General features: G+C 44.4%; 1 protein-coding gene across 6 annotated transcripts in view; it reads left to right on the top strand.

Annotated features, from left to right (window-relative positions):
- The first annotated feature begins 1350 nt into the window (after window positions 1–1350).
- Window positions 1351–19544, top strand: part of TNRC6B (trinucleotide repeat containing adaptor 6B) — a 242216-nt gene continuing 224022 nt past the window's right edge. For 2 of the 6 annotated variants that reach the window (XM_061124488.1, XM_061124481.1), the window contains exon 1: window positions 1352–1528. The gene's annotated coding sequence lies outside the window, so the exon portion shown is untranslated. Of the gene's footprint in view, window positions 1529–1604; window positions 1668–19544 lie in introns of those variants that run through there. The other 4 variants (XM_061124485.1, XM_061124483.1, XM_061124487.1 and 1 more) reach the window with 3 other exon arrangements.

Below are 19544 nucleotides of genomic sequence, written 5' to 3'. Positions count from 1 at the left end.
TCTCTCCTAGTTTCTGGCTCTTCAGGACTCTCTCAGAAAAGACTGAGCTGAAGATGGATGAGTGGGAGTTGGGAAGGTAGGCTTGAAACAGAAGGCTGGTAGAAGTATTTATTTATTTATAAAGTGGAGAAAATGAACATAAAGGTAAATGAGCTTCCGATCAGGAAACACCAAGACTGTTTCATTTAGGGTGGGAGGAATGGGTGCTGGAGGAGAAGATACAGTGGAGGCAATGACAACCTATCCATAGCTTTAGTCCCCAACAGTGTCACCTCCAGAAACTGAGGACCTCTGAATGAAACCTTTTGAAGTTGTAGGGTTGGCTGACAGGTACGATTCTAGGCTAAGGGAGACACTAAAGTACAGTGAAAAGAGCTTAGGCTTTGGAGTCAGACAGATCTGGGACCAAATTTTGGTCTACCAACTATTTTCTATCTAGGTGACCTTGGGCAAGTGTCCTAACCTCTCTGGCGCCTTAGTGTCTTTACCTGTAAAATTTAGAGAACCTCTCTGTAAAATTTAGAGAACTCACAGCTCTAATCGATAGTCCTTGTAAAGAACTCTGCACAATGGCACAAAGCGGGCACGCATGCGGTACGCAAGCGGGTAGTCGTTATTACCAACTACAGGCCAAATGAACAGTCATCCAAACTGCCTAGCAAACAATTAACAGTGCGAATCACTGACGCGCCTATCTGCCCAATAACGTACCAGGAAAGAACTCGGTGGAGACAAACCAATGGCATTAGCCCTTGTTGCTGGACGGGCTTTCTAGCCGTTCCACCAATAGTTTGAAGATTTGACTAACGAGTGACATGCTGACAGTCCAATGACTCACAACCAGCCCACACTCAGCACTTCTGAGGGGATAAATCAAGGAGTCAGGACGTATAGATTCCGTTATTAGGCAGTACTGGATGGAGAGAGGAGCTCAGGGGGAACAGCGCGAGGGCGAGGCACTAATGAGCTAATAAAAGGAAAAAGACGATGGTTGCGCCAACTGAGCTCGGCCGCCATCATGCTCTAGTTTCCCCTTCGCCTCTCCGCGTCCGCGACCGAGGAAGCGGCCTCTGGGATGCTGAGGGGGTGTGTCCCCGAATGATTGGCGCAGGCAGCTCAGCCAATCCTAGCTCGTCAAACGGAACGCATTTGACCAATGAGGGGCGACGGCTACGGCGAGGCATTGGAGGGGCGGAACGGCAGCTTGACGGGCACAAAAGCCAGCCAGTGAGGGTCGGCAGCATCCTCCCTGCGGCCAATGGAGTGGGGCTCTGGGCGGGGCCCCGAGTGTTTGTGTTGTGGTTTTGGGGGAGGGAGGCGGAGGGGAAAGTTTGTTTATTTTGTTTTTAGTTTCTGGGGTCCCCGTGTTTCTCGGAGGTGAAGCGGGAGGGAGTGACCCCCTCCCCCGAACCCCTCAGTCCCCCTACTACGTCGCCTCCATAGCCTGCGAAGGAGCGGGGACCGCGCGCATCGCAGCGCATCGCCTCACAGCGGAACGCCGCGCACTCGGAGCCGGCACGGCTCGGCGGTGAGTGAGGACCGACGGCCACCGCCGCCCTTCCCCTCCCCCCCGCTCACCGCCCAGTCAGAGCCGGGCGGCCGGGTGGGCGAGGACGTCCGCGGGAGCGCGCGGCGCGGGGCCGGCCTGTCAAGCTGAGGCGCAGCGTGTGCGTGTCCTCGCGAGTGAGCGCGCGCGGCGGGGAGAGGGCCGGGAGGGGCGTGAGCGCGCGCGGGCCCGGCGGGGGCGGTGGCGTTGGGCGCGCGCTCCGCGGGGCGGGCGTCTGGTGGGTTTGACCCCGGGGCGGGGAGGGACGCGGGCGACGTCCGCGCGCGGGGCAGGGGCGCCCGGAATGGCCGGGTCGGGGCTGGCGGGCGGGCGGGTGCGCGCGGCGGCGGCGGCGGGCGTCACGCGCCGGCAGGTGTGAGCTGGGGGAGGGCTTCCGGGTGGGCCGGTCGAGTAGAGTTCGCTTCCCGTCGCCGGGGCACTTCGGGGCCGGGAGGGGTCCCGGTCGCGGCGGAGAGCCGAAGCCCACGGAGGCGCGTCGGGGCCCCTTGCCTGGCGGTGGCAGAGGGAGGCGTCAGGCCTCGGAGCCCTCTGGTCCCCACCTGTGTGCAAGACCTGCGTGACAGAGTGAATGCGCTCCCCTGCCCAACCCGGGCCGGGCGTCCCAGCTCCACCCCTCACCCCGGAGCCCTGCCTGTGTGGCCACAGGTCGATTAACTCTTCCCCAGGGAAAGGAGGGCGAGGGGACTATCAGCGGACGACCAGCCAAAAGTGTTTTCTGCCATCCCCTGGTCCTGCGCCCTTGGTTTCAAACTAGTGGGTTTCCACAGTGGGCTTAAATGCACTGTGTAGTGGCTGAAGACACCCAATAAGGGTAGCCTCTTGTCGGTGACCTTAAGGCCCAGCCCATCCTCGGTTATTTGAACACCAGGAATTAGTCTGGGTCTTTTCAGGCTCTCTGCTTTTTCACGTATCTGCTGGTTGCACTATTACTTTTTAGCCTCTGTGCTAAAGGTTGAAAGCGAGGCATAAGGTGAATTCAAGTTGGCCGTTTGCTTACAATATTGGCAAAATATAGAACAAAATTAGCCAGAGATGTTTCTCCATAGTCGGTGAATAAAACGTTGTTAATTACTGTTCCCCAGCAGTTAAGCAAACAGAAATAAGATGTAGAGAAAGCTTACATTTTAATATTTTGTGTGAGTTTAACAATAGCGGCTGTTTTCTTCCTAGTTGTGGGGAATTTCAGTAGGATGATAGTTTCCTATTGATTCGGGTGGCTTTGGAACTGTTTAGCTTTTGGTAGTGTTATGTAAATACCTCTTAAAAAGCAGAACTTTTAGCACATTGACACCTCTACCGTGTGCGGTGTCTCACTAGGTGAGTAGTTGGAGAGATGTGAATGTAGTAGGTCCATACATTAAGGCAAGCATCCGAAACACGAATCAGACTGGCTTGTTCCACTTAGAATGCAGTGATGATATGATGCCTTTAAAATAATTTTTTAGTTCTTGACTGTTTTTAAGTGCTGTCCCAAACATTTGAGCAGAAAAGTTTCTGATGGGACTTAAGAAGAAATTCCCAAGCGGCTTTTCTAAGGTAGCACATAAATGTCATGCCCTTTGGGAGGTGGGTCGGGAAATATTTTTGTCCTCATTCAAATGGAAGCACTTAAAAATGTTTTAAATCAGAACAATGCCATTTGTTCAAATGGTAATGATAATGTTAGCTAACATTTTTTTTTGGCGTTCTTTGCCTATGCCAACCTGTTTATGTTTTTTACCTAATCCTTACCTCGAACCTGTGAGGTCGGTATCATTACTGTTGTATGGATGGGAAAAACAGCCTCCAAAAGCCACAGAGCTAGGAAGTTAAAGGGCGTGGATCAGTTTAGTCTTCAGTCTGATTTCAAACCCTATGCATATTCCATTTTGCAGCCCCCCCCCCCCCCAAATTACCCAGAGGAAGAAATGCAGAAAGGACACTGAGAAGCAGAAAGGGATGGAAAAGGGAACTGTGACTGATGATTAGGTTCTTCATACCTAGCTTAAGAATTAATGAAACTTAATTTAATGGGACAGTAAAGAGAATAGCTCATGTGCTAAAGGCATGTTCTGGAAGAATACTTAAATGGAGCAGTTCATAGAGCCTAGGAAGTAAATTTTTTTATTTTGAAAATTTCTGTTACTAATATAGTAACATTCTGAATGTTAACACATGTACAGATTCATATAACCAGTGCCACAATCAGGGTACAGAATGGTGCCATCATTCTTCAAAGACTCCCTCATGCTCTGTCCCTTTCGAGAGCCCTGAATTCTATCCCAGAGAGAAACACTGAGGATCTGATTCAGGCTCGTGTCACTTTTTTTTCTCCTCTCTTTTCAACTACTTGAAGATGTTATTTACTTTTGGGATTTAAACTGTCACTTCTCTGTGTGTTAACCTCAGTATCCCATGTCTGATCTCTCTTCCATTCTCTAAAACAACATTCATATTTACCTGCTGGAATTCTTCCCTAGTGCTTCATACTCAGTATGTTTAGAGTTGTGCCTCCCAGCTAGTGTCTCCCAAATCAACTCTTCCATCAGATTTTTCTATATTTTTTGATGGTGCCATACTTCTCCCAACCTTGCAACCCTGGAAAACTTGAAAAGGGAAGTCGCTCAGTCTTGTTCGACTCTTGGCGACCCCATGAACTATATAGTCCGTGGAATTCTCCAAGCCAGAAATCAGTGTGGGTAGCCGTTCCCTTCTCCAGGGGATCTTCCGAACCCAGGGATTGAACACAGGTCTCCTGCATTGTAGGCGGATTCTTTACTGTCTGAGCCACCCAGGAAGCCCCAGGGAAAACTTTGAAGGGCCTTATTATCATTACCTTTTGGCCATGCCACGTGGCATGTAGGTTTTAGTTTCCTGACCAGGGATCAAACCCATGCTGCCTGCATTGGCAGCATGGGGTCCTAAGCACGGGACCACCAGGGGAGTCCCTTGAAGGGCGTTGTATTACACTCTGTTACCCCAGACTGAGTATGTTGCTACTCAGCTACAAATGCTGGCTCCTGCCCCTTTGCTCCCAAGCCCGCTTCTGTTCAGGGGGCTGAGCCGACAGAGCATAGGTGGCTTAACACTTGGAACCCATCAAGATTGGACCACTTCCCTGATCAGAACCCCTCACAGCTTCCCATTAATGCACTTGGACCCATTCGGGATTTTATTTTCCATCCCGTGAGGCTGTGCAAGATCTGGCCTTCGCCTGCCTCTCCAGCCTTCTCACACCTTTTTTATGACCCACCTGCCTTCTTGACATTCTAACTACATAGCCTTTCTTTCAGTTGTCTGAATTACCGAAGCCTTTTCTGGCCTTAAGGTTTTTGTGCACAGCACTGTCCTGGCCTGGCCTGGGCCGTTACTCCCCCTGGTCTTCACCCACCTGACTTCAGGGTTCACATGAAATTGTCACTTCTTCAGAGAGTCTTTCATTTATGACCTCCCCACTACTCCCATCCTCCCTCAGTTAGATCTCTCAGAGCTTCCTGTTCTTTTTTCATAGTTCTCACCACAATTTTTGATTCAGGCCATGTCTGTTTCCCATACCTCCAGAGCTGAGCCAAGGACCAGGCATACAGCAGACTCCCAGTAAATATTTGTTGGCTGTGTTGTGAGTCTGGGTGTTTGCTTTTATAATTTATTGCTATCTTGTAGTTTTTGGTAGCCTTTCCACCTACTGCCTTCACTGAACTTGATCCCACTGGCAGAGGTCTTGCCACAGAGAAAGAGAGATCTGGAATCGCTAAAGAGGACACTGATTTTGTTCTCCTGAATGTCACCTCTGCCTGGGAGCCCTTCCACTGAGCCAGATGAGACCTAACCTGACTCTCAACCGGGGCTGGGCTCGCGAGTCCGCTGAGCAGTGCACCTTGGTCATCCAGGCTCACGTCAGTGCTTGCAGCTGTTCCTCTTCCCTCACCTCACCCTGCGCTTGGTTTTTTCCTCCTCTCTCCACCCAGTGTGGGACTTCTAAAGACCTTGTACACTTTCCAACTGAGCCCGCTTATCCTTTGACATTTGCCGGCCTTTTGACATTGACAACCGCCTCTAGTGTCTTGACCCTACGGATGGCCCCCGCACTCCTGAAACAGCGCTTCGTTTCTGTTTCCTGCACGCTCCCCAAATCTACCACAAGCACTTAGGTTTAAAAACATTCAATAGTGTTTCATAGCCCCAAGGGATTAAACTCTGTAGCTTGTTATTTAAAGCTCTCTGGACCAGCACTGTGCAGTAGAAATAGAATGCAAGCCGCAGATGTGAACCACATATGTAATTTTAAATTTTCTAGTAGCCACATTAAAAAGGTAGAAAGGGTGAAATTGATTTTTCATAACACTTTATTTACATCGAGATATCCAAGATATTATGTAAACATATAATCAGTTAAAAAAAATGTTGAGGTGCTTTACATGCTTTTTGTCATGTGAAACTGAAAGCCGGAGTGTACTTTTCACTTAATCTGTCTCAGTTGAGACTCACCACATTTCCAGTGCTCAATAGCTACATGTGGCAAGTGGCTGCCGTGCCGTACAGCACAGCTCTGAACCATGTCCTTAGTGTAGTTGGAGGGCTGTACCGGGCTAATTGCCACCACTGGCCTTTTGGTTGCTCACTTCTCCTTGAAACCAGGTCTTTATCCAAATATGCTAACCATCCTTGCTGAGAAACCCAGAAAATTCAGGTCTCACCATCTCCTCTGACCCATTTTAACATTAATTTTTTCATGTAGCAGTTACTTACAGTATTTATCAGTTTGCATTATAATCAGGGGTAGTGTTAAAATATTCAATAACTGATTAGGCGTGGGAATAGGTGCTGATGAATTAGAACCTATGGCAGTTGTGTTCTCATCTGTGTGTACCTGCTGAATTAGAGCTCCGATCGTCCTGGGTTATGTATTATTGGCTGAGTTCCTTGAAGGCAGACTATAAGACTGAGTTCCCTGAAGGCAGGCTTTTGGCCTATTCAACTTTGCCTCCCTAAGAGGACTCCTTATCTGGCTCATAGTAGATCAGTTCAGTTCAGTCGCTTAGTTGTGTCCAACTCTTTGCGAACCCATGGAAAGCAGCATGCCAGGCTTCCCTGTCCATCACCAACTCCCAGACTTGCTCAGACTCATGTCCATTGAGTCGGTGATGCCATTCAACCATCTCATCCTCTGTTGTCCCCTTCTCCTCCTGCCTTCAATCTTCCCCAGTATCAGGATCTTTTCCAATGAGTCAGTTCTTTGCATAAGGTGGCCAAAGTATTGGAGTTTCAGCATCAGTTCTTCCAATGAATATTCAGGAGTGATTTCCTTTAGGATGGACTGGTTTGATCTTGCAGTCCAAGGGATTCTCAAGAGTCTTCTCCAAGACCACAGTTCAAAAGCATCAGTTCTTCAGCGCTCAGCTTTCTTTATGATTCAACTCTCACATCCATACATGACTACTGGAAAAAACCATAGTTTTGACTATATGAATCTTTTCAGTAAAGTAATGGCTCTGCTTTTTAATATGCTATTTAGGTTTGTCAGAGCTTGCTCATAGTAGATAGTCTATAAATATTTTAAATCACTGAACAAATGCTACCTTGTATTTTGTTTTATTTTTTCTATGTGCTACATTTTATCTTTTCAATTAGAAACCAAAATACAAGTGCTTTGATGACAGAGATCATGAATTATGAAGAACTAGATGGCAGTTTCTTGATTGTCTTCATAGGAGAACTTCTTCTGAATGAAAATTCACTTTAAAAAAATAACTGTTTAGAAGTTGTTATGGGTTTTCAGGCTGGGCAAATAATGAAGTGTGACTTTAATTTAATGAAACTTACTTTCTTCTGTGGTTTTGTAAGCTGGCTGTGAAAGCAGCTTTGAAAGAAGAACTCCTTGGAATTAATGCAAATTCTTCCAGTTAGGGGCATATTTGGTTCCTGGAAAGGACCTGAACTAGAAGTGAAAAATCCTGGATTGGTTTGTGTTGTAGACATATACTTGAGTACCAACTATGTTCCAAGCACAGGAATGATTGAAAATTCAAAAACATAGTATGAAAGAGTAAGCTTTAACACAAAGATGATATGATTAATTCTTTCTAGGAATATTGAATTTCACTTTGCTGCTTTATACTTTCCTCATTTCTAGCGTGGACTACACTGTATAGTGTTTCTAGATCTGTCTCTTGCATCAGATTGTGAGTTTCTTAAGAGCAAGACTTGCATTCATTTCTGTATGAATGCACACACTGTTCTGCGCCTACCATATTGTAGGTACTCAAATGTTTGTTGAGTAAGAATCTTCAAATAAATTACTCAGTTTGCAGAACTTAATTTTTTCCCTTGTGAGTAGTGAATTCTCTGCCTCAGAGAATTGTAGAAACTGCAGAAGGAATAATCGCTTAAGACTATGTGTCTGTTCTTTATGTGTTATTCCTCAAATATAAAATATTTAACTAAGAAACAAGTGTAACTCTAATCACATGTCTTCCCTACTTAAATTTGTTAACCTGTCCCCTAAATGCTGCCATCCACTCTCTGGAGTATAAACTTCACAAGAATAAGCATCTGATCTGTCTTGTTTACTAAATGCCCAGGAAGACCCTGCCTCGTTTCCTGTCCTCCCCTTTGCTGCCTATACTCTTGTCACACTGACCTTTTGGTTTCTGAAATGCATATCCCCTCCTGCTCAAGGTCTCTTCCTTGCATTTGCCATTCCCATGGTCTGGAAGCTTCACACCCCAAGCCTAGTTGTTGCCTCTTCAATCCTTGGAGCCCTGTTTATGTGTTATTTCTTAAGCACACACCTCCCCTCCCCCCCCAGTAGAAATGCTCCTTTTAAACACTCAAAGCACTTAATTTAATTGTAGTTAAGTAATCATTTAATTTGTATGTTGTTTCCCTGATAGAAAATAGCTTCGTGAATAAAAATGCCTTGTCTGGGCCCCGCCCCCGCCCGCTGTGCGCGCGCTGGCCGGGCAGCATGGCTGCGGCGGCGGCGGCGGGCACCACCCCCCCCCCCCCAAAAATGCCTTGTCTGTTTTGCTCACATTTTTATCACCAGTATCTGGCACCCACTGCAGTATTCTTGCCTAGAGCATCCCCATGGACAGAGGAGCTTGGCAGGCTGCAGTCCATGGGGTCGCAAAGAGTCAGACGCGACTGAGCAGATCAACACAGCACAGCATCTCCCACTGTAAATTACATGTAGTAGGTCCTGAATGAAAGTTTTTCAAATAAATTAGGAAAGAAAACTAAAACAGAAAAGTATCTCATTCTGATGGTTTAAATAAATATATGGGGGCGGGGGGGGGGGCTTTCCATTTTAGGTTGTCTCTAGGGTCTATTTTTTTCTTAATTTCTGCCTGTAATAGGTAAACATTTCATTATTATAGAAAGAATATTATAATAAAAAATTTTAATTTGTATGAAAATTTTATCTAGTCATTGTAGAGTTGGGGTTTTCTTTTTTTTTTTTGGCCGTGTATGGGATCCCAGTTCCTCGACCAGGGATTGAACCCAGGTCATGGCAGTGAAAACCTGGAATCTTAACCACTAGACCACCAGGGAATTCCCCATTGCAGAGTTTAATGAGTATCTTTTTAATCCTTTATTAGTAGAAATGATCAGAATGGTTATTCCTTTAAACACTTAAAGTACTTACTTGACTACAGTTTACACTGAATGTTTGTGTGCTCACTGTGTGCTGAATGCTGGATTAGGAGCTAGGACTACAGGGATGGGATAAGAAGAGATCTTTGTTTCCAAGGCACGCACAGCCAAGTGGGCAAGGCGGACACATACACAGATGAGTGCCATTTGGTGTTGTAAGTGTTACAGTAGGCATTCAGGGGAGGGGGCAGGGGTGAAAAGGAAAATCGTCCACACAACTAGAGGTCAGGAAAGCCTTTCCAGGGAAGGTAACATTTCCACCCAGTCATGGAGGAAGAGGGCATTTCAGGCAGGGCAAATGGCCTACACAGAGGCCCAAAGGAGCATTTTTAGTATAAGGAGAGGATGGCACAGTGGTGTGCTTTTATAAAGCTGGTGTCAGGGTACAGGGCCAACAGCTGACTTACAGACCTGTAAGTGACATATCAGACTCAGATTACACTATATTTCAGAACTGGAAATAGTCTTAGAAATAATTGTTGTGATTCTATACACTTGAACTCATAAAGGCATCCTAAAGTACCATTCAAAGAAGCTAATCGTAAACCAGAATGATGCTTGTCACTTCTAATTAATATACTTGCTTGAATATAGCACCTATAACTAGGCAAATGATTTCAGGTGGAGTTAGAAAGTGGTGACTCATTTAAGCTTATCTAGGAGCAGAGAACCACAAGTTGGAATCAAGATAGCTGGGAGAAATAGCAATAACCTCAGATATGCAGATGACATCACCCTTATGGCAGAAAGCAAAGATGAACTGAAGAGCCTCTTGATAAAAGTGAAAGAGGAGAGTGAAAAAGCTGGCTTAAAATTCAACATTCAAAAAAGTAAGATCATGGCATCTGGTCCCATCACTTCATGGCAAATAGATGGGGAAACAATGGAAACAGTGACAGACTTTATGTTCTTGAGCTCCAAAATCACTGCAGATGGTGAGTGCAGCCATGAAATTAAAAGACGCTTGCTCCTTGGAAGAAAAACTATGGCCAACCTAGACAGCGTGTTAAGAACAGAGACATTACTTTACCAGCAAAGGTCCATCTTGTCAAAGCTATAGTTTTTCCAGTAGTCATGTGTGGATGTGAAAGTTGAATCGTAAAGAAAGCTGAGCACTAAAGAATTGATGCTTTTGAACTGTGGTGTTGGAGAAGACTCTTGAGAGTCCCTTGGACTGCAAGGAGATCAAACCAGTCCATCCTAAAGGAAATCAGTCCTGAATATTCATTGGAGGAACAGATGCTGAAACTCCAGTACTTTGGCCACCTGATGCAAAGAACCGACTCATTTGAAAAGACCCTGATGCTGGGAAAGATTGGGGGCAGAAGGAGAAGGGGACGACAGAGGCTGAGATGGTTGGATGGTATCACCGACTCGATGGGCATGAGTTTGAGCAAAGCTGGGAGTTGGTGATGGACAGGGAAGCCTGGCATTCTGCAGTCTAAGGGGTCACAAAGAGTTGGACACAACTGGAGCAACTGAACTGAACTGAGGAGCAGAGAGTAAAGGAAGTTAACCTCCAGATTGCTTGAGACAGTGCTGATCCACCTCACAGGACCAGATACTGAACCAGTCAAAGGGATGATGTCAGAAGGGATTGTCTAGAACGGCTTCCAGGTACATGTACTGGGAAAGATGATTTTTGCAGCTTGAAATTCTAGTTTTACTTAACCTGTAAGTCTAGTCAGGGCTATGGTTCTTCCAGTAGTCATGTACAGATGTGAGACTTGGACCATAAAAACGGCTGAGCACTGAAGAAGCACCAAAAATTGATGCTTTCAAACTGTGGTGCTGGAGAGGACTCTTGAGAGTCCCTTGGACTGTAAGGAGATCAAACCAGTCAATCCTAAAGGAAATCAACCCTGAATATTCATTGGAAGGACTGTTGCTGAAACTGAAGCTTCAATACTTTGGCCACTGATGCAGAGCGCCAGCTCATTGGAAAAGACCTTGATGCTGGGAAAGATTGAAGGCGGGAGGAGACGAGGGCAGCAGAGGATGAGACGATCAGATAGCTTCACCAACTCAGTGGACATGAATTTGAGCAAGCTCCAGGAGTTAGTGGAGGACAGAGGAGCCTGGCATGCTACAGTCCATGGGGGTTGCAAAGAATGGGACACAACTTAGCTAATGAACAACAAAAAGAACAACACAAATCTTTAAGTGGTTCACTGAGCCAGCATTAGTTTAATTTGATTCTCAACTAAAAGTGAAGAAAGGAAGATTTATTGAATGGAAATTCAGCCCATTTTCTTTCAGTTTACACCTTTTTAGTTTAATAACTCCTCTTTTTCAGCCCTGTTATTCTTTTTTTTTTTTTTTTAGCCCTGTTATTCTTAAGTAGTGCCTCCTTTTCCCCAGTTCACCCCAACTCTTACTGTCTTTCATCCTGTTGTCATTGTTAAGTACAGTTAGGAGATGTCTGGACTTTGTTGGCTAACCAGTGTTTCTCAGATTTTCATATTCAGAACTTGATAGTTTACAGAAGGAGAGGTGATTAAGCTCTAGTAGTGCTGATCCCATTCAGAAGATGATAATTAACCTGTTACAAAGTCGATTGCTACAAATTTCTGTGTGTTTATTGACCTACATTACAAGGAGCTATGGATATGGTAGGAAAATGGATGGTAGGGAAAATGACACCAGTGAATATAGTTTATTTTAAGATGTTTGGAGTGAAAAGGAAGGAGAAAATGGAAGCAGGTGAGGCTGAGAAGGCCACAACATCTTGAGGTAAGATAGAAAATCTATTTAAAGGTGTAGAAATGAGACAGGAGGAAATGAAGCAGGGCAGAACCTTTCAAAGAATGACTTAGCTGTTAAGGATATGGCATAAACTGATTAGAACTGATTATGCCCAGGATGGCATCAAGATTCAACTTCCAGGAGACCCTGAACCTCATTGTACACTCATGATGATACACTAGCACATGATAAATGACACACCCGCAGGCACCATGACACTTCTGATGCTGACCATAAAAGGGCAAAAAGTGGGTGGTGGCCCAATTCCTGGAAGTCCCTGCCCCTTCCCCCTGAAATAGTTGGAATAATCCTCCCACCCGTTAGCTTACCCAGCCCGTAAACACTGAGCACCCCATATTTTGTGGCTGCTCTTGACTTTTGAGGCAGCCCACACTCTGTGTGTGGAGTGTGTTTCTACCATGGTTGCTCACATTCTGAGATGGACTACATTCTATAATTGGAATGTGTATCACCTTCCATAAACCTGCTTTTTATTTCCTGTGGCTCACTCTTGAATTCTTTTCTGCGCTAAGCCAAGGACCATCACTTGGTGGCCCAGCCCAGGAACTTGCCCATGACCTGGATCATGGCCATCTTCTCATGCCCCATTTTCCTGCAACCTCTTTACAAAGGATATTGATAAATCTTTTTAGTTATCACTTTGCCTCTCGCTGAATTCCTTCTGCACTGAGACATAAAGAACCTGAGCTTCATTAAGTCCGGAGATGAGTTATGCAGTTTCGGTTGGCAGATTGTGGGTTTGAGTCCCAAGTGAGGTGCAATTTCAGGAAGCACCCAGGAGAGTGAAGTGATAACTAGGACACGTTCCTTGTAGTTCCTCCACTAGAGAAGAGGGAGAAGTCAGGAGTTCACTCTTGGATACCTAGAGCCTAAAACAAGTTTATACCACTTTGTTGTTTTCTGTGCCACTCACAGAATGGTTTGCATACAGTAAGCAGTACTAAGAGATAAATCCACAGTATTGGAAGAAGTTATTGATTGTAGCTTTAAAGTTGTTCCAGTTACTGTGTCATACTCTCTGTGATTAATGACAGATGAACATGTTTATTATTCCTATATTTTATGAGTAGTACAGTTAATATTGTTTTCTTCCCCTAGAAGTGCTGATTACATGTATACATTTAAAATGTACCGCAGATTTTTTTTTAATTTATATTTTTTTTGCTTATGGGCTGTGCCAGGTCTCAGTTTCGTTCTTCGTCATGGCACGAAAGGTCTTTGAGTTGTGGCATGTGTGATCTAGTTCCCTAACTAAGGACCCAGCCCCCCTGCATTAGGAATGTGGAGTCTTAGCCACTGAGCCACAAGGGAAGTCCCTGGATGTCTTCATTTTTCATACCTAGGAAGAGCCTCCAAAAGTAGGAGAGGTCCAAGCTCCCTGACTTAGGCCCAGGTCAGTACGTTGCAGGAAAATGGGGCACAAGAGGCTTGTTATGTTCCAGGTCTCGGATGAGTTCCTGGGATTGGCTGCCAAGGTGAGCGTCCTTGGATTTGCACAGGAAAGAATTCAAGAGTGAGCTATGCTGAAGTGAAAGCAGGTTTACTTAAGATTCGCACTCCATAGACACAGGGTGTTCGGTCTCAGAGGGCAAAAGCTGCCCCCAGATACGGGGTGGTTAGTTTTTATGGGCTGGGTAATTTCACAGGGTTCCAATGTGAAGGAAGGAGTGAGAGATGAAGCCCAGGTCCCCCTAGGAGCTAGGTGTTTTTCCATCAGTGAAAATCTTGCTGCTGGTATATTGTGCTCAGTAATATCCTTTCCATGAGATATTTTACCCAAAAGTGTCTCTCTTTGAGACTTCTGTTAGTAAGTAAACAACTCTCTCTTAGATGTACTGTGGACAACAGATTTTAAAATAAAGTTTCACCAACTACTCTTGTCAACCTTATTTTCTCTATAAAAGTTTTATAGTTTTATACAAGGTATTTAACATTTATGATGTTTTTATTTTGCAGTGTGGCTCTATACCCATAAACAAAAGGGGCATACTGATTATAGATTCCCACTTAAACCATGCTGGAGGAGATTTCTTTCTGCCCCCACATTCCTAATGTATGGCCAAAACATGGGCCCACAGGGAAAGCATTACTTTTAAAACACCAAGAGAATCGGTGAAAGGGCTCTTTGTGGAATTAACAAAAACAAAACAAGAGAATGAAAATGCAAAAGGCATCACAATTCAAGCCAGTAAGGGCTGGTTTGAAAACTTTAAAAAGGGGACCCTGTGCCCCACACAGAGCTTGTGAGGCGACCTCAGCACATCGTGACATCGCCCTACGCTTCCCGAAGCTGCCAGAGCCAGGGCTGCGCACCCAGGCAGCGTGTTTGCTTCTGAAGCAGAGGCCTGCCGAGCTTGTATTCACTGCACTTAAACGCGCGTATCGAGTGTAATTTTCTCTTGTATGCCTGTCATTTGGGGTGCCATTCAAAAAGGTAACTCTGGAGGCTGGAGATGGGTCTCTGCTTCACCTCCCTAAATGATTTGCTCACTTGGGTCCCCTCATTGGTAACCATCCTCCCAATACCTGCATCTTGAAACCCGGAAACCCTGCATCTTGAAACGTTGCCATATCTTGTAGCTCTTTTCTCTATAGCTTTGGACTTGGAGCCTCTCATTTTTTGTTTTCATGCCACCATCTTGCTTCTGAGTCATCCTCAGGCTATGTCTGGATTATTAAAACAGCTTCCTGTGCCTGGTCCCATTCCTAGTTTCCCTCCAGAAAACATTTCCTACTTACTATTTTCTTTTCCCTTCTCGATCAACCTTTCTTATTCTGTGAAGTCCAAACCTCTGTGTCTGACCCAGACCCTTTAATGCTTCCATCTATCAGCTCTTGTTCCCTAGGCTCTTTGCCCTTTCCCCCTCTCAATCTTTTCTCTGTATTTCATATGATTTTCTCCCTTTTTGTGTCTGTACTTTATAAGGGCTATGCATTATGTAAAATATTCTCCCTTGTTTCTGGATTCCAAACCATTTTCCTTCTTACTCTTAAAAAACATTCTCTAAACTGTCTCCCTGGAAGTACGTCATTATTAAACACCTCTTCATTTAGATACATTTTGTTTTTATTGATATGGTTGTGACATTAAGGAATCAGATAAAGTTTGCTAATTTCATTTATTACTTCTAGTGAGTTTTTTGTAATCATTTTGTTTTTCTTCTATACACAATTATATCATTTACCAAGAATGACAATTTTACTTTCTAGCCTTTGAGTTCTAATTCTTTTTTTTTTTTAATTATTTTTTTACTTGGCTGCATTGGATCTTAGTTGTGGCATGATGGATCTTTTGTTGCAGCATGTGGATCTCTAGTTGTGGCACACAGGCTCGGTAGTTGTGGTAGAGGGCTCCGGAGTGCGTGGGCTTCAGTAGCTGTAGCACACAGGCTCTTTAATTGTGGCATGGGGGCTTTTAGTTGTTGTGTGACATGTGGGATCTTAGTTCACCAACCAGGGATTGAACCCACGTCCCTTGATTTGCAAGGTGGATTCTTAACCACTGGTGGTTATTGTTCAGTCCGTAAGTCATGTCCAGCTCTTTGCAACCCCATAGACTGCATTACGCCAGGCTTCCCTGTTCTCTCTGAGTTTGCTCCAACTCAAGTTCATTGAGTCGGTGATGCCATCCAACCATCCCATCCTCTGTCACCCTCTTCTCTTCCTGCTCTCAATCTTTCCCAGCATCAGGGTCTAATCCCTTGAATCTATTTGTCACTTTCATTCTATAATCATAAGGGTTTTGATTTAGGTCATACCTGAGGTATGACCTAAATCAAATCCCTTATGACTATACAGTGGAAGTGAGAAATACATTTAAGGGACTAGACGTGATAGAGTGCCTGATGAACGATGGATGGAGGTTCATGACATTGTATAGGAGACAGGAATCAAGACCATCCCCAAGAAAAAGAAATGCAAAAAAGCAAAATGGCTGTTTGAGGAGGCCTTACAAATAACTGTGAAAAGAAGGGAAGCAAAAAGCAAAGGAGAAAAGGAAAGATATACCCATTTGAATGCAGAGTTTCAAAGAATAGCAAGGAGAGATTAGAAAGCCTTCCTCAGCGATCAGTGCAAAGAAATAGAGGAAAGCAAGAGAATGGGAAAGACCAGAGATCTCTTCAAGAAAATTAGAGATACCAAGGGAACATTTCATGCAAAGATGGGCACAATAAAGGACAGAAATGGTAGGGACCTAACAGAAGCAGAAGATATTAAGAAGAGGTGGCAAGAAGAGCTATACAAAAAAGATTTTCATGACCCAGATAATCACGATGGTGTGGTCACTCACTTAGAGCCAGACATCCTGGAATGTGAAGTCAAGTGGGCCTTGGGAAGCATCACTACAAACAAAGCTAGTGGAGGTAATGGAATGCCAGTTGAGCTATTTCAAATCCTGAAAGATGATGCTGTGAAAGTGCTGCAGTCAATATGCCAGCAAATTTGGAAAACTAAAAAAAAAAAAAGAAAAAAATTTGGAAAACTCAGCAGTGGCCACAGGACTTTGGAAAAGGTCAGTTTTCATTCCAGTCCCAAAGAAAGGCAATGCCAAAGAATGCTCAAGCTACCACACAGTTGCACTCATCTCACATGCTAGTAAAGTAATGCTTAAAATTCTCCAAGCCAGGCTTCAGCAATATGTGAACTGTGAACTTCCAGATGTTCATGCTGGTTTTAGAAAAGGCAGAGGAACCAGAGATCAAATTGCCAACATTCACTGGAGCATCGAAAAAGCAAGAGAGTTCGAGAATAACATCTATTTCTGCTTTATTGACTATGCCAAAGCCTTTGACTGTGTGGATCACAATAAACTGTGGAAAATTCAGAAAGAGATGGGAATACCAGACCACCTGACCTGCCTCTTGAGAAACCTGTATGCAGGTCAGGAAGCAACAGTTAGAACTGGACATGGAACAACAGACTGGTTCCAAATCGGAAAAGGAGTACGTCAAGGCTGTATATTGTCACCCTGCTTATTTAACTTCTAATGCAGAGTACATTATGAGAAACATTGATCTGGAGGAGGCACAGACTGGAATCAATATTGCTGGAGGAAATATCAATAACCTCAGATATGCAGATAACACCATCTTTATGGCAGAAAGTGAAGAAGAACTAAAGAGCCTCTTGATGAAAGTGAAAGAGGAGAGTGGAAACGTTGGCTTAAAGCTCAACATTCAAAAAACTAAGATCATGGCATCTGGTCCCATCACTTCATGGGAAATAGATGGGGAAACAGTGGAGACAGTGGCTGACTTTATTTTTCTGGGCTCCAAAATCACTGTGGATGGTGATTGGAGCTGTGAAATTAAAAGACGCTTACTCCTTGGAAGGAAAGTTATGACCAACCTAGACAGCGTATTAGAAAACAGAGACATTACTTTGCCAACAAAGGTCCGTCTAGTCAAGGCTATGGTTTTTCCAGTGGTCATGTATGGATGTGAGAGTTGGACTATAAAGAAAGCTGAGCACCAAAGAATTGATGCTTTTGAACTTTTGTGGGAGAAGACTCTTGAGAGTCCCTTGGACTGCAAGGAGATCCAACCGGTCCATCCTAAAGGAGATCAGTCCTGGGTGTTCATTGGAAGGACTGATGTTGAAACTGAAGCTCCAGTACTTTGGCCACCTGATGTGAAGAGCTGACTTATTTGAAAAGACCCTGATGCTGGGAAAGATTGGGGGCAGGAGGAGAAGGGGACGACAGAGGATGAGATGGTTGGATGGCATCACCGACTCGATGGACATGGGTTTGAGTGAACTCTGGGAGTTGGTGATGGACAGGGAGGCCTGGCGTGCCGCAGTTCATGGGGTTGCAAAGAGTCGGACAGGACTGAGTGACTGAACTGAACTGAACTGAATGGTCTAGGGGTTTTCCCTACTTTCTTCAATTTAAGTCTGAATTTTGTGACAAGAAGCTTGTGATCTGAGCCACATTCAGCTCTGTGTCTTGTTTTTGCTTACTGTATAGAAATTCTCCACCTTTGGCTGCAAAGAATATAATCAATCTGGTGATGTCCATGTGTAGAGTCATCTCTTGTTTGTTGGAAGAGAGTGTTTGCTATAACCAGCGCATTCGCTTGGCAGAACTCTTTTAGCCTTTGCCCTGCTTCATTTTGTACTCCAAGGCCAAACTTGACTTTTATTCTAGGTAACAGTTACTTGACTTCCTACTTTTGCATTCCAATCCCCTATGATGAAAAAGGCATCTTTTTTTCGTGTTAGTTCTAGAAGGTCTTGGAGGTTGTCATAGAACTGTTCTACTTCATCTTCTTCAGCATTAGTTTTTGGAACCACCAGGGAAGGTCCCTGAGTTCGTTCTTATCTTGTACTGGCTAGGACCTCAAGTACTATGTGCCAAGTCGCTTTCAGTTGTGTCCAACTCTTTGCAACCCCATAGACTGTAGCCCACCAGGCTCCTCTGTCCATGGGATTCTCCAGGCAAAAATACTGGAGTGAGTTGCCATTTCCTTCTCCAGGGGATCTTTCCAACCCAGGACTCGAATGTGCGTCTCTTATGTCTCCTGCATTGGCAGGTGGGTGCTTTACCACTGGGCTTCCCTTGTGGCTCAGCTGGTAAACAATCCACCTGTAATGCAAGAGACCTGGGTTCAATACCTGGGTTGGAAAGATTCCCTGGAGAAGGGAAAGGCTACCCACTCCAGTATTTGGGCCTGGAGAATTCCATGGACATACAGTCCATGGAATCGCAAAGAGTCGGACACAACTGAGCAACTTTTACTTTCACTTTCACTTTTCTGCTAGTGCCATCTGGGAAGCTCTCAAGTACTATAATGGAAGTAATGTAAGCAAGTGACAAATGTTGGAGAGGATGTTGAGAAAAGGGAACTCTCATACACTGTTGGTGGGAATGTAGATTGGTGCACCTACTGCAGAAAACAGTATGGAAGTTTCTCAAAAAACTAAAAATAGAACTATTATATGACCCAGCAGTTCCACACCTGGGATATATGAAACAAACAAAAAAATTTGAAAAGATATATATATCCCAATGTCCATAATAGCATTTTTTTTACAGTAGCCAAGATATGGAAGCACCCTTAGTGTTCATCCACAGATGAATAAATAAACAAGATGTGGTATATCCAATGAAATACTACTCAGGGATTAAACAAATAATGAAATGTGGCCTTTTGCAACAACATGGATGGACTTAAAGGATATTATGCTTAGTGAAGTAAGTTAGAGAAAGACAAACACTGTATAATATCAGTTATATGTGCATTCGATAAAAATAAACTAGTGAATATAACAAAAAGAAACAGATTCACAGACACGGAACTAGTGCTTACCAGTGGAGAGAAGGAAGAGGGCAAGGGCAATCTCCTAGGGGTAGGAGATTAAGAGTTATAAACCACTATATATAGAATAGAATAAGTAAGCTACAGGAATATTGTGCAGCAAAGGAATATAGCCAGGGTTTTATAATAACTATAAATGGAGGATAACCTTAAAATTGTACTATGTTGTATCCCTGAAACTTACATATATTGTACCTCAACTACACCTCAATTTTTTTTTTAAAAGTGATATAAATGGGCATCTTTGTTTTTTCCCC

This window comes from Dama dama, chromosome 22, assembly GCF_033118175.1.
Source record: "Dama dama isolate Ldn47 chromosome 22, ASM3311817v1, whole genome shotgun sequence".
In the NCBI taxonomy this organism is placed as follows: domain Eukaryota; kingdom Metazoa; phylum Chordata; class Mammalia; order Artiodactyla; family Cervidae; genus Dama; species Dama dama.
Note: the sequence above shows the minus strand (reverse complement) of the source record. Positions and strands in the feature narration are given on the sequence as shown.